This window comes from Monodelphis domestica, chromosome 8 (assembly GCF_027887165.1).
Source record: "Monodelphis domestica isolate mMonDom1 chromosome 8, mMonDom1.pri, whole genome shotgun sequence".
Lineage (NCBI taxonomy): Eukaryota > Metazoa > Chordata > Mammalia > Didelphimorphia > Didelphidae > Monodelphis > Monodelphis domestica.
This window is the reverse complement of record NC_077234.1, coordinates 210663861-210682512: the sequence shown is the minus strand read 5'-3', so window position 1 is coordinate 210682512 and position 18652 is coordinate 210663861. Positions and strand designations below refer to the sequence as shown.

General features: G+C 38.0%; 1 protein-coding gene across 7 annotated transcripts in view; it reads right to left on the bottom strand.

Moving 5' to 3' along the window:
• The window catches only part of JADE3 (jade family PHD finger 3), a 219398-nt gene that overhangs the window by 200092 nt on the left and 654 nt on the right, over window positions 1-18652 (bottom strand). For 3 of the 7 annotated variants that reach the window (XM_016424826.2, XM_016424828.2, XM_056808546.1), the window contains exon 1: window positions 18466-18602. The exons of 2 other annotated variants lie outside the window; for them this stretch is intronic. The gene's annotated coding sequence lies outside the window, so the exon portion shown is untranslated. Of the gene's footprint in view, window positions 1-18465; window positions 18603-18652 lie in introns of those variants that run through there. 2 more of the 7 variants (XM_007501038.3, XM_056808544.1) reach the window with 1 other exon arrangement.

The following is an 18652-nucleotide window of genomic DNA, read 5'->3' as shown; positions in this document are numbered from 1 at the left end:
ATACATTTTCAGCCTTATTACACCCTACTACCCTTTATGTACTCTAAAGCTCAGCCAAACTAATTTTCTTACTGTTCTTCAATACATTAAACTCTCTCTCATTTCCATGTCTTTGTATTACCTGGCCATATGCCTGGAATGTTCTCCCTCCCCCTCCTATCAGTCTCTCAGAATCCCTAGTTTCCTTCAAGATTCTGCTCAAACAATACCTTCTACAAGAAGTCTTTACTCATTCTTCTTTCTGCCCCTGCCCCATCCCCATCCCCTCCCCCCAGCTCACTGGGCTTTAGCCTTTCCTCTGAAATAAGGAGAATAAAAAGTCCTTTCAATCAAGAAGCCAACTGGTTTGGGCAAGATTTCCTTTCAGTTCTGAAATGTTTTTCTTATTTCCTATACTATGAACTCTTACATAGGGGGAAACATCTATAACTACCCTATGTTACTGTAGCTTTGATTATAGATGGAAATGACTGGGAAACCAAAACTGAACATCTACTTTAAAAAACAAAAGAGCAGTCACAACTATGTTAAAGAAACGATTTGCCAGCAAAGATGAAATTAGACTAGAAGACAATTCAATTCAACAAATAATGTCTAGTGTGTGGAAGGCACTTGCTAAAAAATCCAATGAGAATACAGAGTGCACACATTACCATTCTTTTTTAAAAAGACATCCCAGCAGGGAATATGTTCTTACTTTGCTAGGGCTCATCCACTGTAAGGAAGACTGTACTGCATCCTCCCACTTCCCCACCCCACCCCCAAACAGCAAATTCAGAAAGGTCAGTTAAGAAGAAAGCTCTTCCTGAGCATACTGGGTATTATGTAAGTAAGAGATGGCAGTCATGGGTCTCGGTTCAATAAACTTCACAGTAACAGGAACACACTGGAACAGGAGAGGTATCCAGGTTATTTATGCATCCTCCCAGATAAGCCCAGTGTTGCAGAAAAATGGTTTGAAGTGGAAATCAAGGGAACAAGCTGGCTGATGTCTAAGTGGTTAGCTACCCTGAGGTTAGGATCTTTTTCTCTCTCAGGTGCTATCTGCTATTTCACTGAGAGTTCTTTATTTAGAAGAAAATGAAAATCAAGGCAGCAGGAAGTTAGGGAGAGTACAATTAATTCTGCTGATGTAGGTTAATAGATCCTGAAAGGAAAGTAGGTGCCTTTTATTGGCATACTAATTCAATCTATCCTGGAGTCTAGAGCCTGTTCATGGTACTTCCAGCAGCCTGGGCAATGAGGAATACCTATAGGGGGGGTGGGGGGGGGGGAAGACAGCAAAATGGTCAAGTGCTATAACATTTCCTTGGATTTGCCTGGGAAATCAATTTAAACTTGGGATTATTAACAATCCTGCTGTCTTTCCCCCTTAAGAACCACTGTGGTAATGCACGCTTTCATTATTACCCCTGAAATCAACCACATTTGAATATTCGAAATCAAAATGTATAATCTAATCATGTAATATGTTATGATTTGACATTTTATCCATCCCAAGGACTACAGGTAAAATTCCACATTAATTAATGCTGTCGTTCCTAGGAAAGATTGGCAGATATTTCCTAAGCCAAGGGTGGGAGTCAGCAAGAAAAAATAAAGAGAAATGAAGGGCAAATGGCCAGATAGTCTACTTTAAAAAAGAAATATCTCACAGACATAATCATGGAACTGAAAGAGACCAGGTAGTCTGAACCCTTCATTTTCAGATAAGAGAACAGAAGCCAGAGAAGGCAAAATGGTCAGCTGTTAGCTCTGGGCAAATTAGTGGTATCCATTCCTCATCCCCATCTCTCAAAGCCAAAGAGTCCAGGAATTTAGTACTATATGTTTCTATCTTAGGACGAGAAATAAATGTTTATTTTGAAACTAGGAAAGTACCTAAACATTTGAAGGACCTTTTTTAAAGTATATGCCAAGTCCCATTGCAAGAAATATTAAAACAAAAATCTATATATAACCAAAGTATTTCCAAGATCTACTTGATGGCTTGCTTATTTGAATCATATTTGGTTAGAAAAATCTTTTGTAATAAAAATGATCAACTAAGCCAAGTGTATTTGTTAACCATGAACTTTGGACTTAAATGGTGCTAAACTTTCAGCAGAGTATTATGGAGTAAGACATAGTCTCTGTTACCAAAGAAATTACAGCCTAATGGGACATAAAATGTATGGTACACATCTCACTTTCATGCTTTCATCACAAAAATCATTCCCTAGTTTCAATGTGTCAAATGTGATTCCTTGGTGGAAATACTGGAATGGAATGGAAAATGGAAATACTAAATTTGAAGTCTGAATCTTGGCCTGTCTCTTTAACCTGTCTGACCTTCGGCAAGTCAATTCACTTCCCTGGGACTTAGTTTATTCATCTGTTTGAACTAGAATACTTCTGATGTACTTTTCTACTCTAGATTATGATATTGGTGGTTCTTTATTGCTGCTGGCACCCAGGTGTTGCATTATAAATCCTGCTGGGAGAAGAGAGAAGAATCAGGGTAATAAACATAGAACCCTACCTCCCTAGCACCATCATTCCTTCTGCTATTCAGGGATACAGGAAAGAATCCTCTTGAATTCTAGGGTCTGCAAATGCAACTCTCATTCATCAAGATACTCTTGCCTCTAAAATAATCATAAACAAGAAGACTATTCCTAATAGAGCCACATATTGCCATATTCACACACTCTCATGTCCCCAATTGCTACAATACATGGTAACCACTAGAATAGTGCAGTTTTATTTTAAGCACTGTACATTTTAAAGGATGACCCTAGAGGCCCTTGTCCAGCCTACAAATGTTATAAACTACACCTAAACAGCTTATTTATCCTGTGATACTGACTGAATAAATAATGCCCATTTATGCCAGTTCAACATTAATAACATGTTCATGATTCTTAACATGTACAAATCCTTCAGAGAAAAAGAAAAAAACAATGAGATCATTGAAATTTAAGGACAAAAGAAAAATTTTCCACCCCTGAAAGAAAAGAGGCACAACATAGTCTATACTAACTTGTTAGCAATTTTTTTCTAACTTAAAGAAAAATACTGTTTCCATATTACTTATATAACCCCTCCAATGTTTTCCAAACCCAGAGAAAAAGCAATGATATAATATATTGTCATCTTGTTCTCAGACTGTCTTACATGGTAATGGACATATCTTAAAAATCAAATATTTTGTCTCTATTAAGAAAGCAAGTGGTATGAAAAATGGCACTATCAATTTAACCTTTCTAGGCTTCTGATTCCTTATCTGATCTAAATGAATCCTAAAGTACCTTAGAGTTCTAACATTCTATTATACTAAGAAAAGCTCCTTTAATTTCTCTAATCTCTCTCTAATTTGATGGTCCCCTTGAGATTCCATGATTCTTTTACAACAATGATAAAACCAGGGACTACTTCTTTATCAAAAGCATTTTCTCCTTCTGATTTGTACTGCAAGAAAGAAACACGGAGCTGTCATGTAATATCCAAATGAAGATGGCAAATAAATGCATTGATTCCCTTTTAATTAACATCAAAGATGTAGACAAGATAAGAGGCAGAAGATACAAGCTCAGAGTTCCCCATTTTTTTATATTATTATCTTTACTCACAGGTGGTCCTGTGAAAAATGTTAAATGTTTCTCAAAAAATTTATTCCAAATTTCTTAGGACAAAATCTGACAGCTTATGACAAGCAAAAACACATTTCCTACAAGACTGAGTTTCAATAAACTGCTAAAAAAATCATGAATTTATCAGCTTCCCTTCTGCTGACTTATGCAGGCACCTGGAAGATGATTTTCCTTCCACTTCCCAAATCTAATATCCAAAATACTAGATATATGGGAGGTAGGGAACCAAGTTACCTATTCCTGTGCCATAGCTCCCATCCAAATGTTATATTATTCACCTCTGCAAAAGAGGATCTCTGAAATGCCATAAGCTCAACTACTCTCAGGGGTGTGGAAATGAATTAAATTTAAAAAGAGAGTAAGAAAGAAAAGCAGGGCAAACAATAGATTGCTCCATAATTATAGAGCTATAACCAGCAAATACATGGGTGTTAGACTTCTTGCTATAAAATTCAGCACCTGGTTGCCACATTATACATTAAAGCCTCAATACCAGATGTTAGGCAGTTCAGGTAATTCCAAGTGCAACATAATAAGGCAAAGTATTTGTAAAAACAACTTAAATTATTATGTAGAATATCCTGGACTTTTTAGGGCTCAAGCTGGAAAGAGAATGAATGCCTTAAAACAACTTTCATGGGTAACTTCGATACTATAAATGTAACCAACAAGAACAAATATTAATATACAAGTAAGAATGCCAATTCATCCTTAACCTTAGTTGTGTCTAGTTTTGTTCTTCTGTAACATATTATGCCTCTGAGCTGATTGTTAGGAGAAAGGCAAAGGCTGGGTTAAAATGTTCATATCTGATGACTCACACACTGTGAATTTACATAGAAGCATATTTCAGTTTTATGCACGCTAATTCTCTCTGAAGAGGCTTCTGAGGGGGAAGGGGCCTCCCAAATGTCTGAGACGTAGAATCTCCATCATGGAGACAATAGACCATATTTGAGGGCAGCACAGGTTTCTACAGTTTCTGGAAACACACCACTAATTATAATGGCTCCACCTATCACTATAAATAGTTTGCATATTTAAAAATTAACATCTAAAGTCATGCTGTGCAATGATGCAAAATATTTCTATCATGGCATACAAGATTAAGAAAGACTATGCACACAAATCTTTTTTTTTAATTGCAAACACCTTTATGATATTGCAGCCTGCTAAAGAAGTTTAGGTTTAGAATGCTGAGAGATAGCAAAGACAGAGCAAATATAAAATTGAAAACAATAAAATTCAGTATATCAAAATCATCTGTTTATAAGCTTAAGACAATAACAAAGAAATCCTAGTTTAGAATTTTTCAAATGGAACCCTATATTTTTGCATAAGAATTTCTACATTAATGTTTTCCCTACAATGACTAAATATGAAATTATGCATCTATTTTTAAATCCTTATTATGTACAATAATTTTTCAGGATTAAAATGAAACTCTCTATTTTGCTTCAAAATTTCTCCATCTCTCTTTATATGGAAGCACAGAATACTCCCAGAACAGCATGTGCAGATTTCATCAAAATATCTGAAGCCCCAAAGTGTCCATGGACAAATTAACTTGGGAAATACTGCCCTAGTTTATTTCTTCTGGGTAGAAATGAAAATATTTCTATGTGCTCGGTAAATGGTAATCATTTTAAATGTTTATGATAGATTTTTATGGTTTTTGTATCTATAACTACAGGACATTTTAAAATCTGATAATCTTCTCCTTTCAAGGTGGGGGAAAGGTAGAGAAAGTGTAAGTATTATGTCATATGGCATGTGAGATATATAAAGTTATTAAATCATGGATTTATAGAAATTAGAGCTGAAAGGGGCCTTAGAAAGCTTCTAGTCCAAAAGCATCAAACACAGTCACATGACAGCAAGGAAGCAGATTAAAATGTAATTTGGAGATATTTAACAAATTAAATAAAAATATAATAAAACATAGATAACACTTTTTTTAAAGCCTTACCTTCTGTCTTAGAACAGAAATTAGGTGTTTGTTCTAAAGCAGAAGGCTAGGCAAACAGGGTAAAGTAACTTTCCCAGGGTCATGCAACTTGGAAGTAGAGGCCAGATTTAAACTTGGGACCTCCTATCTCCAGGACTGGTTCTCTATCCACTAAGCTACTTAGTTGCCCCAATAACAATATATTTTAAAATTAAATCAATATGCAGCCCTCAGGGATTCTTATATATATACTTTAATGGCCCCCATTTTTATTTGAATTTGATACCACTATTCTAGATCCAATCCCATCATTCTACAGAGAAGGAAACAAAGGGCCTAAGAAATTTTAAAATTTTTGTTTAAAGTCCCTTAAATACTAAATAGCATGACCAGTATAAAATCCTGGATTTCCTGATTTTTAAAGTATCTATGCACCCAGAATGATGCAATACAAAAAGAGTACAAAACAAGACAGTCCAGGCCAACAAGGAAATCACCATTAACTAAACATGTATATTCCATATAGTTAAAAAAGAAGACAAGTAGCACATAAATATGTTAACTATGCAGTACAGGCAAAGAATAAAACAGTTTGGTATATATTACCTTACTAATTATTGACTGGCATAAGGTGGTTAAGCAGGAGAAGAACCAGGCCCTAAAACTCAGACCTCTAATCTCTGGTCCCCCTAGTCATAGTCACATTGGAATTGGAAGAGACTTTAAAAACCACCCAAGTCAACCTCCTCATAAAGAGGAAATGGAGACTCAGAAAGGTGGACCTCAGAAAAAATGATCTACCAAAGTTTCCTGCTGGGTGGAGTCAAGATGGCAGCTTAGAAACAGCAGAAGCCAAATCCTCTGTGACTATCCTTCCACACCAATCAAATCAAAGTGTTTCAAAAAAAGATAGAAATCCAAAGTCAACAAAGAGGCCCTATTCAATTCAGCTTGAAGGGTATGCAGAGAAAGTTGAATTATCTGGAATAAGGGAAAGAAGGAAAGTCCCAACACCCCTCCCACACCTACTATGCTGAGACTTCTGGCTGACAATGGGATCTCATGGCAAGGGCTGCAACCATGACAGAGTATGTGAAGCTCTGGGATCTGGCCATAGCTGGCAGGCAGGTGGCTGACAGAGAGGGGCAGAGGGGAGCATTGGCTCCTTACTACCTTTAGTCTCCACACCTTCAGCTTCTGCCAGCAGCTGGGGAATATTTGGCCTCAAGGCAGATTAGCTCAGCAGGTCAGTTCAACTGCTCTAATCCAGTATACCAGCAGAGCAGAGAAGAAGCCCCTTCAGGGCAGAAAAGCTCAAACTCACAGAGCCAGCAAACAACCAGAAGAGCAAGTATACAGCCCACAAGGAGGGGAGGGGTAGAATAAATATGAGTAAACAACAGAAGAAATAAAAAGGAAATTACAATTGAACGCTTCTATTCAGATAAAGAACAAATGGAAAAGAGGAGGACCAAGGAACATCAAATATCTCAACTCCAGTGAACTGGACTCAGGCTCTGGAAGAGCTCAAAAAAGAATTTAAAAAAATAAATAAAAGGGGTTGAAGAAAATTGGAGAAAGAACTTAAAAAGAAAAATAGGTCATCTTGAAACAGAGGCACATGAACTAAAACAAGAAAATACTTTCATAAAAGCCAGAACTAACCAGCTCAAAAACAAGGCAAAAAAATTAAAAGATGAAAAGAATGATTTACAAAGAAAAATAGATCAAAAGGAAAAGGAGTATCAAAAAGTCATGGATAGAAATTCAGTCTTTAAAAATTAGAACTGAACAATTAGAAGCTAATGACTTACAAGGCATCAAGAATCTATTAAAAAAATTTTTAATGAAAAAGCCAGGAAAGACAGTTTAAGAATTATTGGACTACTCAAAGGCCATGACATAATACTACAGGAAATTATCCAAGAAAACTGCTGTGATATCCTTGAACAAGAGGGCAAAATAGGGATTGAAATAATCCACAGATTACCTCCTGCAATACATTTCCAAATGACAACTTCCAGAAACGTTATAGCCAAGTTCAAGAGTTCCCAGATCAAGGAAAAAATACTTCATGCAGCTAGAAAGAAACAATTCAGATATCATAGAGCCCCAGTCAGGATCACACAGAACCTGGAAGCCTCCACTTTGAAGGACCAAAAGGCTTGGAATATATTCCAGATGTCAAGGGAACTGGGTCTACACCAAGCATCAACTACCCAACAAAACTAACTATATTCTTTCAGGGGAAAGTATGGTCATTTAATAACCTCTAAGACTTTCAAGCATTCCTGAATAAAAGACCAAACTTGAATAGAAAATTTGAGGCCCAAATACAAAATGTAAGAGAAACATGAAAAGATAAATAAGAAAGAGGAAAAATTTAAAGGCCTGAGTGAGGTCAAATGACTTTTATTCTTATATGGAAAGATGATATCTATAACTCTTAAAAATTGTTATCATTGTCATAGTAGTTAAAATGGGGCAAAATATATCACATAAAGAAATGGGGGGGGGAAGAAATGTGGGAGTAGAGGAGGGAAACCAATATAATGGAAGGGAGGAAGAGGCTGATGACAGGTAAAACTTAAATAATACCCTCATTGGAATTGGCTCAGAGAGAGAAGAATATCCAGACTCATTGGGGTATAGAATTGTGTCTTACTTTATAGAAAATTAGAAGGGGAATAAGAAATGGGGTGGTGTGGTGAGGAGCTGAGAAATACAAGGGATGAAAAGGCTGGAGGGCAACCAAAAGGTCCCACAGTAATAGAGGAAGTAAGGGAGGGTAAAGGGGATAACATAAGGGAGGGGAAAGGGAGAAGACTGACTAAAAGCAAAACGTTGGAGAGAAGGGAAAGAATAGAAGGAATAAGACCAGAATTAAAGAAAGAAGTTAAAATGGAGGGGAATACACAAATGGTAATTATAACTGTGAATGTGAATGGGATGAGCTCACCCATAAAATTCAAGTGGATAGCTGAGTGGATTAAACACCAGAATCCTAGCATATGCTTTCTACAAAAAATACACATGAAGCAAGTAGATACACACAGGGTAAAGGTAAGAGGCTGGGACAGAATCTATTGGGAAGCAACTAAGGCAAAGAAGGCAGGAGTAGTAATCAAGATCTCAGATAAAACTAAAGTAAAAATAGATTCAATAAGAGACAGGAAAGGAAACTACATCTTGGTAAAAGGTTATATAAATAATGAATAAATATCAGTACTCAACATATATGCACCAAATGATACAACTTCCAGATTTTTGAAGGGGAAATTGAAGGAGCTTAAGGAGGAACTAGAAAATAAAACCATACTAGTGGGGGACCTCAACCTTCCCCTATCAGAACTAGACAAATTGAACCAAAAAATAAATAAGAAAATAGTAAGGGAAGTAAATGAAATATTAGAAAAATTAGAGTTAATAGATGTCTGGAGAAAACTGAATAGGGATAAAAAGGAATATATCTTCTTTTCTGCAGCACATGGCACATATACAAAGAATGACAATGTACTAGGGTATAAAAACATAGAAAACAAATACAAAAAACAGAAATAATAAATACAACTTTCTCAGATCAAAATGAGATAAAAATCGTAATTAATAAGGGTTTTTGGAGAGGCAAATATGTAAAATCAATTAGAAATTAAATAATCGAATTCTGCAAAACTGGTGGATCATTAGGAGCACATTTTTATAACAAAACTCTCTGACAAAGGTTTAATTTCCCAAGTATATAAGGAACTAAATCAAATTTACAAAAAAATCAAGTCATTCCCCAATCAGCAAATGGTCGAGGGACATGAACAGGCAGTTCACATAATGAAATCAAAACTACCAATAAGCACATGAAAAACTGTTCTAAACCCTTCCTTATTAGAGAAATGCAAATAAAAACAACTCTGAGATACCACATTACACCTAGCAGACTGGCCAATATAGCAGCAAAGGAAAGTGATAAATGTTGGAGGGGATATGGCAAAATTGGGACACTAATACACTGCTGGTGGAGTTGTGAATTGGTCCAACCATTGTGGAGGGCAAATTGGAACTATATGCAAAGGGATTTAAAAGAATTCCTACCCTTTTACCCAGCCATACCACTTCTGGGTTTGCACCCCAAAGAGATAATAAAGAAAAAGACTTGTACAAAAAGATTTCTAGCCACGCTCTTTGTGGTGGCAAAAAAAAAAATGGAAAATGAGGGGGTGCCCCTCGATTGGGGAATGGCTAAACAAATTGTAGTATCTGATGGAATATTATTGTGCTGAAAAGAATAATGAACTGAAGGAATTCCATGTGAACTGGAAAGACCTCCAGGAATTGATGCAGAGCAAAAGAAGCGAACCAGTAGAATAAATCAAAGAAATAATTACTGATTTATTTGAAGAGAATGACAATGAGGAGATAACATATCAAAATCTATGGGATACAGCTAAAGCAGCTGTATAATAGGTCATTAATAAATACTTGTTGTTTCATTAATCCTACCATCTAATTTTAAATATCTCCCCCCAAAAAAATTTAGAGGTAATAGCTTTGCTAAAAATGTGGTGTCACCAGCTACATTTTATCTCCTTAACTCCAAATGGCATTAACATTCCCCAGAGTCTTAAAATGATCACTACAGTTAAAGAAACCCATCTGCAGACCTTCATGAACAAAAACAAATGACAAAGGCTAGTGGCCAAAGTTGCTAGTACCTAACCATTGCCTTAACCATTTTAAGATTCCAGAATCTTATTCTTGGTCAAATAATGATAATAATGGTTCACATTCACATAACCCTCTACCACCATAAAGTACTCTAACACACATATCTCATTATAATCATCACCACATAAACACAAGCACACATGCAGACATACCCGAATTCCAGTATCATCATTCCTATTTTAAAGATGAGGAAATAGGGTGACAGTGCTCAAATGATGTGGAGTTACATACCTAATAAGTGGAGGCCTCAAATCCATGTTTTAGGAATACACATTTGGATTTAGAATTGGAAGAGACATTAGAGACTATCTAATTCAACTCTCTCAATGAAGGTACTGAGATCAACAGAGGTCAAATAACTTGTCCAAACAAACAAGGACAAAGCTTAGATTTGAAGCCAGGTCCTCTGACCAACATCTTTTGATTTGAAGTCTAGTGCTTTTCCCATGCCCCTTGCTAGGTGCTTTTATTCCAATACATAGAATGATGTTTCAGGATTTTTTACCATACAGCTTAAAAATCTCTCTTAAGAAGTAAATTTTCTTATACTATTCTGAAATGGCAGTCTTTGTTTTTAGTTATATAGATATATAGTTTTAGTTTAGTATGGGGTGTTCAGGGAGGAGTAGTATCTCTGGTATGGAGGGCTTGTCGTGCCCTTCTAGGGCAGCTCTTCAGCCTCTGACCCCCACCTGACACCCAGCTCTCACTTGTGGCTCCTAGTAGTTGCTAGCAGTCGGCAGCGGCCACACCCCGGGCAACGGCTTCGACAGGCTGGCTAAACCTTGTGAGAGTAGCCATCGGGTCGTAGACCCCTGGTGAACCAGGGCTTTGCTCACCCAGCATGTGAAGACTGCTTCAGCCGAACAGACAGAAGAAACCAATAAGAAGGTTCAACGGCTGAGAGGGCGACGCAGCAAGGCACAGTGGAGTGCTTAGGGCGTGTTGGAGCACAAAAGACAACACAGCCATCCAATAAAGATGAGGAAGTCTCCAGGTGTAAAGACTTTTTGTGCCACTGGACCCAGGCTTCCAACAGCGAGAGAGTGGGACTGTCACTGTGCATCAACTTTTCCACTTAAATCTCCTTCACGCACAAGTGTCTTTGTGCACACTCATCTATCATAGATGAAAACGCACAAAGACAATCGTCATCCTCCGTTATCGAGAGACTACTACTATATAATTATAAAAACTTGGGCAATCCTGTACCAACAAAAATAATAAACTAAGTCAATTTGTATCATCCTGATTTATAATATACAACTGAAACATGAAGTCAAATCATCTGTTTCAGTCTAGTGCATATGTATAACACTCAAGTTCAAATGTTCTATTTCAACTGATACATCATCATTCAATTCTGTTAAGAGAATAATAGGAAACTATTGACAACTAAGATATCCAAAGTACTTAAGTTCATGAATACACAATATTTATAAGCAAAATCTTTCAGATTCTTTTTTTTAAGATTCTTACCAAAAGTAGCCAAGAGGCTTTGATGCTGATTTTCTATATATATCTACCAAAGTAATGTAGTTATTATACATATTAATTACAGAGGGCAAAAAAGTTTTGCCCTTTCCAACAACCACAAAAATTTCCAAAGAGAAAGAAACCATCTTTATATTGGCAACAAAAACCCTAAGTAAATGAGTCCTCCCTCTCACTAGTGAATATTGAAGACAGAACCAAATCCCTTCTTAGTAACTGAGGACACTTCTGACTACACTTGTTATTTCCAATTCTGACCATGATAAACAATTTGGGTTACCATTCACTACTTTCTGCCAATCCTAGACTCTTAGTGCTTGCCAGTTAGGATAATGAGTTGTTTTATTGTGTAGCCTAAAAAACAAAAAATCTTAATATAATCAAACTACATTTTTAAAATGTTCTACAGAACTAACTTTAATAATTGCTACACAAACTCATCATCTAAGTTAATGGAAGAAGCAGGAAATTTTGTCTCTGACAGGGTGGATCACTGGAGGGGAAATGACCTATTAAGCCATTCAATTTTTATGAGGTGCCTCTCTGAATTTTTTTAAAGAAAGGAATAGATAAAGAGGCTAGTTGGAGCTTCCCATAAAGTTTCCTGGCCACTGGTATTCTGTCACTGGAGGGTAGGCAGGCACAGATAAGCAATTTGGTTCTAACATGATAACAAAGTAAAATCTACTTGATACATTATATGCCAACTTACATAAGATGTGTAATGTATGTAAACTAATAAAATATCATTAAATTATAGGTACATATAACCTATCCCAAGCAGAGATGATTATAGTGACATGATTATCTATCATGCTGCAAATATCAACCACAGCTAATTTTTGCCACATTCCATAAACATAAAGACAATTTACTCTTGGTTAAGTTTAGAGAACCAGGAAATTTCCAAGACATTATTATCCCTGCCTCTTGGCCTCACCAATCTAATCGCAACTTGGTGTCTTTAAATTAGGGGTTCTTAAATTGGGGTCTGTAAACTTTTTTTTAATACTTTGATAAATGTTTTCATATATTTGGTTCCTTTGTATTTCTACATATTTTATTTTATGCACTTCAAAACATTATTCTGAGATGGGGCATCCCCAGACTGCCCAATGGGTTCATGAAACAACAAAAGAACCCCTCTCAAAATGAACCATGCTATGACCATTTATGTTTGGTTTACTCTTTCTAGAGCAGCCATATATCATTCCTCTCCAGATTGTGCTTAGGATTTCCTCTGTCATACCCAAAGATGGCTCTTCCATTCCCTTTTCAGCTTTCTTTTATTTGTTTCTTCCATTAGAATATAAGCTTTTTGAGGGCAGGGACTTTCTTTTAACTTTTATATGTATTCCTGGAGTTTAATACAATGCTTGGCACATAGTAAGAACTTAATAAATGTTAACTGACAGAATTGACAGGCAGCCCCTGCAACTGTTGCCTAGAAGCAAAGTCACAGAATATAGACTGACTTCAGATCTGGTGCTCTATCCATGGTACCACCTAGCTGCCTCAAGAATAGAACCCTGTTTTTCCCATTCATTATTCTATATAATGTTGTGAAAGCTATTGCTTTCTAGGAATATAACTTTCACATCAAAAGTGATTTTTTTTACCTTTTACATATGTATTTTAATATATATATATATATATATATATTTACTATATATACATTGGTGCTGAAGGAAGAGCTACTACATTCCCTTCCCAGTGATCTTGTTTTCCTAAGAAGCATTAAATATGGTTTGCTCTGTTAAACTATTCAAGAAGATTTACATGGAAAATGTGGTAGCTCCAAAGATCAGTCATGTTTAAGCATTAGCAACTCTTTTTCACATTTGGAATTTGTTCTGGTGTCTACCCTGGTATTTCTGTTAGCTTCTCCCATAGACATGCTTTCATGATTTTTTTTAAATGTCATTAGGGGGCAACTGGGTGGCTCAGTGGATTGAGAGCCAAGCCTAGAGATGGGAGGTCCTCGGTTCAAATCTGATCTCAGACACTTCCTAGCTGTGTGACCCTGGGCAAGTCACTTGACCCCCATTGCCCAGCCCTTACTGCTCTTCCGCTTTGGAACCAATACACAGCATTGATTCCAAGATGGAAGGTAAGAGTTTAAAAATAAACAAAATTTTAAAATGTCATTAAACTGTTATGTTATAAAAATTGGTTTTCTTATCAGCACATTCACTGATGAAGTATGTTCTTTGAGTAGTAAAATTCAGTAACAGCTTTCAAGTCTGTTACTTGCTAAATCATGAGCATTCCATTGATACAGAAAACCTCATTCTTTTTCATTTTGGTGCTCAGTCCAACTATTGTCTTATAATCTATTATCTCACTTTGTTCATTTGTTTCATAAATTATGGAATCAATATTTTCCACTAAAAATAAGAGAAATTTCTACCTCTAATCTCTTTCCAACTGACTTTCTACTCACTTCCAAAACATACCACAATATTACTAATTTAATTCTAGGCCATTATTGAAGGTGAAGGAAATATATTGGTTAAAAGGAGCTATATCAGAGAACCATGGGAATTTCAAACTAAAGAAGGAACCTGAGGTTCAATAAGAAAAGAATTTGCTCAAAAACAGACAACTATTTAGTAATAAACAAAAAACTGGATTTCATGCTTCCTTGAAAATTTTGTATGCTCAAGGAGAGCACCTTGGAGGCAGGAGAGAAAAGTCAACTGTCTAAGAAGGGGCCCCCAAATTTAGGTTGGGCTATAATTGAGCCAAAACTTAGATGAAAGGGAAGAGAGAAAATGGCCTCTCATCATGAGGTCAAACTATGCTATTTGTAGGAGGACCCCAACTACAACAGACATTATTCTTCATCTTAACTCACTCATTCCATTTGCCAGTCTCAACTACAGTGACAACTCATTGTATCTTTCCACCTTTACAAGTCTGAAGGTAGGCTCAACTGCTTCAGCTTGGTACATTCAAAAATTACTGTTCCCTTCAGTTATATATGAACTCCTATTAAAAGGATATGGGGATTCATTCATCTACACATATTGAATTTTGCAAGGATTTAAAAGTGAGAAGATTTTTGCCAATAAAACGCAAACCAGGAAGAATGAGGAAAAGCAAATAGCATGAATAACCCACAACTGGTTAATCCAGAGTTAAACAATCAAGAATAATGTAGTGTGTATGAGGAAAAACTTTAAGGGGACAATGTGAGGTTAGGAGCTCTTCACTGGTGAAATAAAATTGAGGAGAAAAGTATGAAGGCAAGAAGATAAAAGCAAGGCTTGAGTTCAATTAAAAAAAATTTTTTTAAACCCTTACCTTCCATCTTAGAATCAATACTGTATATTAGTTCCAAGGTAGAAGAGCAGTAAGAGCTAGGCAATGGAGGTTAAGTGACTTAGTCACATAGTTCAAATTTAAAGTAAGAAACTGCATTTTTTTTAAGTTTAAAATCTTGGTGGGGGAGAGGATATGATAGATCCTTCACCTGTCAAAACAAGATAGGAAGTCCCTCTATCCCACCCCCCCAAAACACAAATAGAACATATTAAAAATGTTCCTAAGAGAAAAAGCAATTATAGTCTCAGATCATAATTGGGGTCTTTGATCAGAACAACATCATCTTCTGGAGTATATACCTCCTGGTATAGCAGGGCAGAAAGTGGCTTGATTTTGGAGCCCAAAAGCCCAGAGTTCAAATATTGATTTTTATTGTTTTATTTATTAACTCTATGACTTTGGAAAAGTCACAGGACCTCACAACCTCAGTCCCTCATCTGTAAAATAAGTGTAATAACATATGCTAGATCTGTTTCACTCTGGTTATGATGAAAGCCCTCCTTATAAATCTTAAAGTTTTTCTATATTTCTACTTAGACTATTATGATGATATTTATATGGTTTTATAAATCATTCAAAATTCAGAAGAAGTTTTAAAAAGCATACAATAACCAAGATTCATATTGCTAGTTATGGAGTTTAAGATATTAAAGAAAATTATAAAGCAGCATGATTTTTATGTCTTCCTTTCTATTAACATCTTTCTTCCCCACTTCTATACAGAGATGTCATTTGGAGAGAAAGATAATTTTTTTTTAATCAAAATCAGTGAAAATAGAAAAATGTACTTGTTGGTTTAGCCTAAAACAGACTCTGGTCTAAGTTAGTTCTTACTTAAGTTATTTTGCATTCTTTTGAAAGCCTTCAGGAAGTAAAGGGTTGATTTACAGGGCAGCTTTAAGCAGGTTCTTTGAAGAGATGACAATTTCTGTATTCCTGGAAAGACAGATGGGTCTTCTACCTCCAAGGCTTCTTTCTGTAATGTTTAGCACTTGACAGTACAACCCTGCTGAGGAGTTAAATGGTTGAATAATAACATCTCTTTTGATTTCCTATAAAACCATGTAACATGGAATTTGGAAGCTGAGAGGTTCTGGCAAGTCAAGAGTGTTGCATTCTCTATTGGAGTACTAAATGTTTAGAAGAAAACTTTCACACACCTGGAGAAGTGGATTTTCTTACAACCCAAGCTAGGTGGTTAAGTGTCTAAAGTAACTCAATGAGTTCCCTCCTACTTTTGGTGGTATGCCACAAATCAGTTAAATACTTGCTAGAGAATATACAATAACTCTACCTAGAAAAGTCCTCAAGTAATTACTTAACATGCCTGTTTGTTTTTTCATTCTCTGTCAAGAGGTAAGGAAATATTTTTTAAAAGTATATTGTCCCTCTCTCCCTGCCTCCCAAAAAGATATTGGACTTTTTTTAAAAAGGGATTGTACAAGTGGTCTAATAAACTCCAACATTTTCCATATAACTTTTCTTGATCTCTTTACATTTACTACTAAATCAGGATTATTCCTCTTTCTGGACTTCTTACAGCACTTTGTACCTCCTGCTCTTTATTTAGCACTGTCTTTAGTTATCTAATCCCAAATCTTTTTTCATCTCTAATCTCTTATTTCATCTGTTTTATTTTATCTAATTTAAGATTTTAAACTCATTGAGGGCAGGGGCGATGTTTTATTCATCTTCATAAGTCTCATCATGCCCAGCCTATTGCGATATACAATATGTCTTCAATGAGTGTTTATTTAATTGAAATGAAGTAGCACTGCCCTACTGAGCACAACTACCACCTTTCCTTCCTACAAGGCAGGGAGATATGCTGAAGCTTAATAAACTGTCCTGTACCATTTTAAAGTACACCTCTCCTACTGTCAGCTGGCTTCAAAAAGGGTGGTGGTGACAGGATTATTTTTAAATAGACTGCCTCACATTCCTGGAATAAAGAAATAAAAACCCACCGCCAGAAGAGTCAGGCATGCACGTTAAAAAAAAAAAAAAGTTTCCAGTGTCCTGGAGGGTTGGAGAATGTCTTTACAAAACAAGGAAATCACACTCGACTTCCACATCCCCCAAGTACCAGCACTCCAGGAAGCAGCAGGCCGACCACACTAATTCAAGCACAACAGTAACTGACCGTGAGGAGGGAAAGTTAAAAGTCCTGCAGGTTTCTCAGCTGCCTCTTGCTACTTCTTTGTTGGCACTAAGAGACCTCACAGCTGGTGCACTCAAGGGCACAAATTAACACTCTCCCACCGGGAGAGCTAACAGCGAAAGTGGCTTAAAAGTATGTGTTTTTTCCCACAGCCATCCCCTTTAACCTTCGAACCCCCTACGGTGCCCCTCGAAATCATTTTCTCTTCCCTCCCACCGCTCCCCTTTTCTTTCTGCTTTGCAGTTTCTCAACAATCTTCCGAAGTCCAGAGCATCCCGCTGTCCCAGGGACCGACTCCACAAAAGCAGGTCGTCATCCCAAAGCTCCTGCTGCTGCTGCTGCGGTTTGGGCCGCCGCCCTCCAGGTTCGAACCCTCTAGCCTGCCCCGAGCAAACTGGGTAAGTGGCGTGAGGGGAAGGGGGTGGAGATAAAGAAGAGAGTGCAAGCGGCTGGACAGCAGCGAACTGGGAAGAAGAGGAGGAGGTGAGTGAGGGCCCAGATACTTAAGATGACACAGGAGAGGAGGAGGAGGAGGGAGAGTGCGAGGGGGGGGGGGGGGGGCGGTGGCGGCGGTGGCGGTCAGCCCTGTTCTTCCTCTTTCCCCGCCTCCCCCTGCATAAGCCAAGCAGCCGCAGTGGCTCCGGCGCTAAATTCCAGCCTGGTGCAAGATCTGAGACCCACATGAGCACACACACTTACGCACGCACATACACATACACACAGAGCAAGTGGGTCTCTAGCTCGTGTAGTCCCTCCAGAACTGGGGCGATGGAGGCGGAGAAGGACGGCTGTCTGGAGCTCGGGGCGCTGGGCTGACACCCGGGCGGGCAGCGGGGTCAGTGCAGGGCAGCGCAGCAGAGCGAAAGAGGGAGGGCCAGCTGACAGACCGGCCGGGCATCGGCACCCGTAGTGAGCAGCCAGAGGAGCACAAACGTGCAAGGCAAGCGCGAGGCCGGAGCCGCTACCGGTGCTGCACAGGCACGGTCTCCATTAGGCAGCGGCCGAAGGAGCACCAGCCACCCCTCACCCCCTCCTTCTTCTCTTCCCGATTCCTCCCCACCCGCCAGGCCCCAGTCAAGGAGGAGGCCGACAAGGGCAAGAGGCGGCCGGTTTACAAACCCGCCCCCCCCTCCAGTCTTACCTCCCCCTTTCCAGCCCTTTCACCCACCCCCGCGGCGCCTTACCTTCTGGCTTTATTTGGGCTTCCTTCTGGCCGTGGGCTGTGCAGTAAGTCCGGAGAGGAATTACGGCTTTCTCTCCGGGCTCATTCCTACCCCAGCGCTCGTTTCCTTCCCTCCTTCGCTCCCCGCCTGCCCGGGCTTGCTCGCTTTCTTCTCTACCCCCCACTCCCCTCCCTTCCCGCCACCCCTC